The sequence below is a fragment of the Echinops telfairi genome, unplaced genomic scaffold (assembly GCF_000313985.2).
Source record: "Echinops telfairi isolate 266 unplaced genomic scaffold, ASM31398v2 ScPeMD7_7420;HRSCAF=8458, whole genome shotgun sequence".
Classification (NCBI taxonomy): Eukaryota; Metazoa; Chordata; class Mammalia; order Afrosoricida; family Tenrecidae; genus Echinops; species Echinops telfairi.
The window spans coordinates 3,365,587-3,374,430 of NW_022111320.1; the positions used below are offsets into that span (position 1 = coordinate 3,365,587).

The 8,844-nt window shown below is 43.9% G+C and overlaps 1 pseudogene; it reads left to right on the forward strand.

The window, feature by feature from the left end:
• The window catches only part of LOC101643810, an 8,944-nt pseudogene extending 1,609 nt beyond the window's left edge, over window positions 1-7,335 (forward strand).
• Window positions 7,336-8,844: the final 1,509 nt, after the last annotated feature.

The window sequence follows — 8,844 nt, forward strand, 5'->3', positions numbered from 1 at the left end:
AGGGCAGGTCATCACACTGGACACGACATGGGCCCAGGGAGGGCAGGAGAGGCTCTCACAGCCTCCCACCCCACCCCAGCCGGGGCAGGTTTCCAGAAACTGGGTTTAACTCTTTATGGAAATGTGAACACTGAATTTATTTTAAAGATGAAGAAGAAAAATCATTAAAAAAAAAAACAAACAAACAGGGGTGGGGGGCCCGAAACACCACGAAAAACAACTTATATGTACATAGATCTTGAAATGAGTAAAATTGCAGCTTGTGGGGGTGGGGGGGATTGGGAGTTTTATTTGGGGGGGTTAGGAAAGATTTGAGATGGTACTCTATTCTAATCAAAAATTAAATTTTGTAGTGTGCCCCGGAATGACTTCCCTGCCCCATCCCCTTCCCACCTCACCTGATTGTGTTGGGTGGAAAGGTCCAGACCTGCTGCTGAAGCCTTGCGTGTGGCAGACCGCCTGGTGGCCTTCCTGTGAAGCAGCAGCCATCAAGTGACAGGTGAATCTACTAGTCTGGATGTACGGGGCCCACCCTATGGCCACCTCTCCCAGCCTCAGGCAGGTGCCAGGTGCCACAGGGCAGTGGGCTGGGCTTCCTGTGGAAGCAGGTGAAAAGTCTTCACCTTGACTGACTGGCTTGAAGGCAGGAGGAGCAGTTGCCTCCCCCTTCCCCCCACCCCAACTGCTTCTCTTACTGTTGATCTTCAATCCAAGGGGATGGGTTCCAGAGCTGTGACCTGGGGTCCCCTGCCCACTCTGGTTCCAGGTAAATGTGAATGGAGACAGGTGTGAGAGCCTGTCCTCCTTGATTCCCCCCCAGGCCTCATGATGGTGTTACCTAAGAAAGTCTTCCCACTCCGCCTAGCGGTCAAGTCGGTTAGAGGATTCCCACAGCAGCGTGTAGGTGTGAGATGAAATGTCTTGGATTTCTGTTTGTGGCTTAACTCTGTATTTAAAGGAAGAGATATAAACTTGAAAATGATTTGACATCATCAGTCTCAAACGAACATGAAATTAAAATATTTATTGCCAAAAAAAAAAAAAAAAACAGAATAAAACTAGAGGCAGCAACGAGATCAATTAGAAACAAGATGGTGAAATCACAACAGAGGAATATCTGAATCATAGCAGATAATCGACTCTTTTTGCTGGATGCTCACTTGCATGATACATCCCCCTAGTATCCTCAGAGTAACTTCTTTCAGGATTCCTTCCCAGACTGGCAAGGTCCATGAAAAGAATGAGGTTCTTGAAGGACATGGATGATGGAAGGTGGGAGTAGCCCAGCAAAGTATATGATACTGTTAATCACTGTCTGTTCAGGGAAGACATAAATGACTATAAGAAAAGACTATAGAGGAGTGCCTTAGCCTGGGTTCTCTAGATAAGCAAAACCAGTCAACCTTATACATATACCTAAAGAGAAATTTAATTCAATAAAATGGCTCACACAGTTATAGAAGTGGGCAAGTCCAGTCCATGAGTCAGATGTGAGGCTGGAGGTTTCTCCTGATTCACATAACTGTGGTGAACTGGAAGGTGGAGGTGAATGAATCCAATACCTGCAGATCAGGCTGTGACTGCAGAGGCAAATGAATCCAAGGTTGATAGATGGATAATGACTCCCAGGATCAGTAGACAATATGGCAAGTCTTTGACTCAAATCCAAAGAACTGGAAGTTGATGAGCCAGATGCAGGAGCCAGACCTGCCAAAAATCAAGCTAACTTTCTACAATGTCTGCTTATTTTGGAAGTAGGTCACACCCCTGAGGAAACCTTCTCTCAGTTGATTACATCAGGGTGGGGTTTTGAATAAGGCTTGTTGCATCCCACCCTAATCCTACAACTGAGGAGCTGCTCCGTAGATCCCATCATAGAGGTGATTACATTGTGTTACATCACATCATGGGGAGTTCTGAAGTGTGAAACCACTGAGAATCCTGGCCCAGCCAAGTTAACACAAAACCTAACTATGACTATTAAACCTCAGATTACATTTTGAACCAAGATCTTCAGATCAGAGTTGGAATTTGCCAAGTGGAAAGATCAGGAGCTACAAAACGTGGCACCTGTCTAAAATATGGAAGGGCCTAGTATCCTATCACCATACTATGATGTGAAAATGTAGACAGAGAAACTCGTATTAAACAAAGCTATCAAAAATTGGAGCTACTGTTTCTCAATAATCCCCCTTCAAGGTCTATATACTTTCAGAATTACTACTTCCAGCTCTCGAATCCTTCATCGAAGACATCGGTGCTCACCGATTCACACTCAGAACAGTAGTCTGGACATCCTAAAGGACTCCTCTCCAGTCTTTGTTGTTTGTTTGGTTTAGTTTGAAGGACAAAAAAAAAGTCTGTAGGGTCCTAAAGCGGATGGGGTACGGTTTCCCAATGAAATTCTCCTGGGAAAACCCTTGATACATCCAGAAAATGAGCAGGACCCTGGGCATGCTGGAAAAAAACGTTCCTTTGTGTAACTTTCCCCAGTGCTGTCCTTTTTCTTACCAGTTGCCTTAAAACTTTTTCATAATCAGCCCCCATGGCCATCCTGTGTCCGAGAAAATCTGTCAAGACAACCCCTTTCAGGTCCCACAAGCAGTGTCCATAACCTGAGCTGACCTCTCTGCCTTGAATTTGACTGGCCCAGCAGATCTGCTGGGGAGCCACTCCTTTGATTGGAACTTTGGGGGGGAGGGCACCCTAGTACACCTAAAAAAAGCTTATTGGTGAGAGAACTTGCTTGAGCCACCCACTGATCACAGAGATTTGTTGGCACACGCTTGGTGTGGAATAAACTCAGGCACGTGAGAACCATATCCCTAGCAGCCATCTATTTTCACTTACCCTCTGAGGGGATCTGTAAGCCAGGACTTCCTCCTGGAGGCCACCAGAAAGTGCATGATTTCTGAAAATAAGACATCACAGAGCCAGACTGTCTCATCTCCTCACCCCCACTCTCCACGGAGAACCACCAGCGGTGTGAAAAGTGGATTGAAGGCGGCTTGGGTTCAGGCCAAGCACTCCCCACGCCTTCTCCTCCTGCTTTAAAGGCCACCCGGCTCCCTCATCCCACGGAGGCATCCTTGTGATTTCCTGGCACACTCGCTAATATTTTCGTGGCTGAGTAATGCGTTTTCATGTCGACATCCTGAAATGCACTCCTCGGCCCCCCTTCTGTTCTTTTCGGCCTCTCCTAATGAAGATTCTAACCAGCGAATGGCTCTTCTCCGGCAGGGGTTTTATCATCCTTCCTGCCACCAGCCCTGTGTGAAGAGGCCATCCTGTGGAGGGGGCGGCGCCCCACTGGCATCCGCTCAGCCACCTGGCCCAGCATCAGCGCGCCAGCCCGCAACTTTCCCACCGAACTGACGACAGCACCTGCCACTGAAGTCCTTCCAGCCCTGACAGCAGCGCCGTGGGGGAGCTGGGCTCCTGCCATCCTGCGTGTTTGGGAGGTCCTTGTTATTGGGGCCCCTTCTCTGGCGTATTTGATAGGCACGCCAATCGGCTTCCATCGACACCTTCTTCACATGTTTCCTGCGAGGAGGCGGCCACCTCTGCCCGCTGTCGGAGCTGCCAACTGCTCCTGGAAAGAGCAGCCAGAGAGAGTCCAGAGCACCGAGAAAGGCGAGGAAAGGTGAGCTGGCCAAGATTTTTCAAAGCTCCCATGCTTGGCAACTTACCCTATAGGCTTCGAGATAAAAGCCCCTTTTGTCTAATAAAGAGATTATTATGTAGTATCTGTTAACCAGGGACTTTCATGGATTTATGGCTAAAAGACCGGAGGCCGCCTTCTACTCGGTAGGAGCTGAAACCCGCGTTCCTCTTTGCAAACAGAAAGAAGCATCGTTTCTCTTAAAGCAGCAGAAAGAAATCCTGTGCTCGGTCACAGCAGCAGAGACCCGGCCAGCCCCCCACCTCCCACACCCCCTACACCCCCCAAGCAATCTTGCTTCCAGAGCCCAGTGAACACCCTGCTCCCTGCTGCTTCCTCCCTATCCCCAGCTGCTCTCGCTCCTAACCTGAAAACGCGTTACCTGCTTTTACACTTTGTAAAACACGCTGTGTACCCAGCCTTCCCACCTATCTTCATTCGAATAATGTAAAGACAAACAAAATAACCTTTCCTTCTTTAAGAACGTCTTTCCCTTCGTTGTGTTGTTGAGGCAATTCCCAGCGTGGTTACCTTAAAAAACAAGACCACGGGAGTCCCAGAACCATCCCCAGGCCACAGGCAAGAAAAAGATTTAGGGACAGTTTTAATCCAAATCAAAGTGAGGGCTAGCTAGCTGCATAAATATCTTTTCAGCCTCTTAATATGTGTGTGTGTGTGTGTGTGTGTGTGTGTTTCTGAACAAACCTCAAACCCTTAGCACTGTTTCTATTGCTTTTCAGGGTGCACAGCACAAGTCTCCCCCCTTGCACTACTTAGCTCTATTTGCATTAATGAAAATCAGGCCTTACAAATAATGTTGCTTTATGTTTGTAATAAAGTCTCATTAATTCAGATGCAACTAATTTATAACTTGTGATAATTTTACCACAACAGAGCTGAATTTGCCTGTGTTCAATGTATGATCTTGCTAAGCAAATTAATAGCTTAAGCCAAATTTTAGAAAGACTATGTAACTCTCTCAAACGAATTCTCTTTAAGGACATTATGAGTAGGGAGTTTCGCACAGAGACCAAGAAAAGTAAGACTCCCGTGTGGTCACAGCTCCACGCTTCAGGGTTCAGAATATTTCAAGTTTTGAAGAATTAATAAAGGGCATATATCAAAGCATATACTCCGTGTACTAAGTTACACCCCAGAAAAGTCAGAGGCAACACCCAGTGATCAAAGTACATGAATATATGCGGCCTTACAAAATTTCAGGTCAGATTGTTCTAGCACGTGTGGGTTCAAATGGGGTCCGCTTTGGCCTGCAAATAAATGCTGGAAAGATTGTTTTGTTTTCCAGAGCTCTGGGACGTCAGAGTTGTGGATTTGGGCCTGAGGACCTGTGCGGAATTAGCCCTTCATGAAAGAGGGCCAGACAAGAAGACTTCTGGTTAGCAAATTTGGGGAAGTTATTCACATGGCAACTTGGAGAGGGATAAATCTGTGATGATTCCAGGAACCTACGTTTTCTCCCTCAGACCAGCCTCCCCATCCGGTGGACCTCCACATTGATAAACTCTGCAAGTAACGACTCTGTTCGAAGGAAACTTTCTTTGTGACCCTTCGAATTAGAACAAGACGTATGAGTAGCATCCAAACATTTCCTTACCTCCACAGACAACTACAGCTGTGCTGGAAAAGCAAGGTTCCAGTCCTCAGAATAGGCCTTGCATTCCACAAGCATTTCTCGCAAACGGAGAAGCCCAAACCAGTCCATTCGAACCACGGGCTGAAGAACCGTGATGGCTTTCAGCTTGTATACACTCCTGACCAAGCTGCATGCATGCACTCAACTGCCAAACGATTCGCCAGACGCAACCATCTGACACGCTCCTGAAAGGTTAAAGAACGTTTTGCTGTTGTTGTTGTTTTAAGTGGTTCAATACTCAGCAGAAGTAAACATCTAGGAAGAGGTCTTGGTGCTGCAAGAAAAGTTGGTGAGAACCCACACCCCTCAGCATTACATCCGAACTGAGGGCTTCCTGGGATCGTGTCTTTTAATTCACACTATTCCTCTTATTGCTTTACCTAGCCAACAAATTTCCCAGAGCTGAAAAGAATTAAGCTAAATATAAAGTTATAGCAAATATAGCTAACATTTCTTTTCCTTGAATCAGTTTCCAACTGATTGTCTGAAAGAGAGGCTGGTGGAATTCTGTAGTGAATACTGTTCATCTGTTTATCGATTCCTTTTGGGTTTCCAATTTTATATGCCAGACTTGCTGCTAAGGCATCATTTCAAATGAATTTTTAATCTGGTTTTTCTTTAAATTGTGCACAGATTTTTTCAATAACCTGTTCTTGATAAGTGGGTTTCCCCCTTTCAGGTATGTTTTTGTCAAAAACCATTCTTTTAGAAACCTTTGGAAACTATTTAGTTTATTACTTTTTTCTCCACTAGCAATACAATTGTTACCTTCAAATAATTTGTTTAATGTCAGTTTTTAAAGGATCAAAGATTGCACTAGAAATTTTCATACAACCAGGAATCCAAAGATTATTTCGCCCGTAGTCTCCATGTGTGTCTATCAGCACTAATTTACTGGTGAAACTGGAGGTCATTATTTCCGAATTTGCACATTAAAAATAACATCTATCCATAAGGGAATATCTTTAAACCACAAATGCCAGAAATAACAATTGTATTAAACTGCATTTCATGAATACATAATAAAGTTCAATTTACTACTATTTATCATGTTACTTAAATTAAATCTATAATGGAAAAGAGATTTAGTTCTGTTTTGAAAATAACAAATTCCTTTATGCCAATTGCACAGGATTTATATTAGCTCCCATGCATCCATGTCAATTTATTAATTTTTTGCTTAATTACTATTGCTTTCTATTGTTGGGATCCTGAAGGATAATTCACATCATTTCGTGTATTTTTAAAAAGCTTAAAGAGACATACACACAAATAATACATTAAACATTCCTATAAATTTCTATTATATTTATTTACAAAATCCAAGACTTTTAAAAGGGCATGGTAGCTCATATATAGACACATCCATTCTCACCTCCTCATAAATTCTCTGCCTGGTATTTCTGTACTTTACCTTAGCTTTGACAGTTCCCGGAAGTTGCTAGAAAAAGTCACTCTCCACGCAGACAGCAGCATTTTCAGAGGTAATCTTTTTACTGCACCCACACACGCTACATGCAGAATTGAAGAAATCAGCCAGAAAACCCAAGCTAAGCATGCACCCACTTCAACTACCTGCATTATCCTGGCAGGAAAAGGGTAGGGAAAGCCAAGGAAAGATGGAATTATCAAGTTACTAATTATTCTTAAAGGAAAATTTTTTAATTAACTTTAACTTCTATATTAAATTAATGAGTACCCTTGAAGTGGGTGTCTCTAATAGTTTTAACATGACTGAACCTGCCCCTGCTGAAAATAATTCTAAAACAATTGCCTTAGCACATGGACGGGGAGCTGCCAGAAATTCAAGCTGGATTCAGAAGAAGCCCTGAAATGGAGGGATATCGTTGCTGATGTCAGATGGATCTTGGCTGAAAGCAGAGAATACCAGATGCTTACTTGTGTTTTATTCACTAGACAACGGCGTTTGACTGCGCAGATCATAATAACTGTGGACAACACGGAGAAGACTGAGGATGCCAGAACACTTCATTGTGCTCATGGGGAACGTGGACATTGACCAAGGAGCAGGTATGAAAATGAAACAAGGGAATGCTGCATGGTTTAAGACCTGAAAAGGTGTGAGTCAGGCGTGTACCCTTTCACCTGACTTATTCAATCTGTGTGCTAGCAAATAAGGCAAGAAATGAGATGATATGAAGAACAGTGGGTCAGGATTGGAGGCAGTCTCATCCACACCCTGTGATAGGCAGATGGTACAACCTTGCTTGCTGAAAGTAAAGGGGACTTGAAGCAATTATTGATGAAGATCAAAGACTACATCCTTCAGGATGGATGCCAACTTAATTTAAAGAAGATCAAACTTCTCACAAGTGGACCGATAAAGAGAAAAATGACAGAAGTTGCAGGAGTTTGATTTAATTTGGAGCCCCAGCTAGTGCTCAAGGAAGCAGCAGTCAAAAGAGCAAATGCTACGTTGCGCAGGGTGATTCTGCGGCACAAGACCCCCCCCCCCCGCCCCCCGAAAGAGCAAAGATGCCATTGGGATGACTAACGTGCACCTAACCCAAGCCATGGCATTTCCAATCACCTCATGTGCCTTTGAAAGCTAGAGAATGAACATGAAGACCAAAGAAGGATTGATGTCTTTGAGTTATGGTACTGGCAAAGGATCATGAAAGTTCTAGTGATTACCAAAAGAACAAACATATCTGCTTGGGATTACGTGTAGCCAGAACGCTCCTTCGAAGTGAGAATGAAGAAACTTCATCTTTCCTGATCGGAACACGTTTTCAGGAGAGGCTAGTCCCTGGAAAAGGACATCGTGTTGTTAAGTAGAGGGTCAGTAAAAAGAGCAAGGCCTTTAATGAATGGGATCTATTGGCTCAAACATAATCATTTTAAGGATGGCATCGGACTGGGAAGTGTTTTGTTTTATGGTACACAGGATTGCTGTGAATTGGAACCAACCGAAGTCACCTAACCAAAAACAAAGAAAACAAAAAACTGCCCCACGGTATTAGCCAACGGCCCTAGCATCTACCCACGCTTGCAGAACAGAAGCCTGGTAAATGGCTTAGATGCCTTTCACCTTTTTCTTCCCGGAATCAATTGGAAATAAAGAGAAAACGTTTGCATTATATTCTAAGGCATCCCTCCAGTCCATCTGTTCTCCTACAACTCGGCAATTGCCTTAGTTGCGCCTCTTGTGGGCTTTCTCCTAGACTAGGAGTTTGGTCACCTAACTTATTATCAAAGTACCAAATGTGTTATTGATTATTATTAGCTGTTGTTTCATCTAGTCCTCATGTTGTTATGGTTAGTTGCTGTTGAATCAGCTCCAACTCAAAGCAACCCTAGGTACAATATCAGGAAACACTGTCCAATAGAGGCAAATAGTAAATGTTTAATCAACATCTGTTTGGAAAATTCAGGAGAACTTGGCATCAAAGGACTGTGCCACTAAATCCTACCTCCAATGTCAAAACAATTAGTTCTTACATAAAGACCCTGCTCGATACTCACCTTCATGAAATGATCACTGGAGATTAAGGTGCTACAGTAAAGT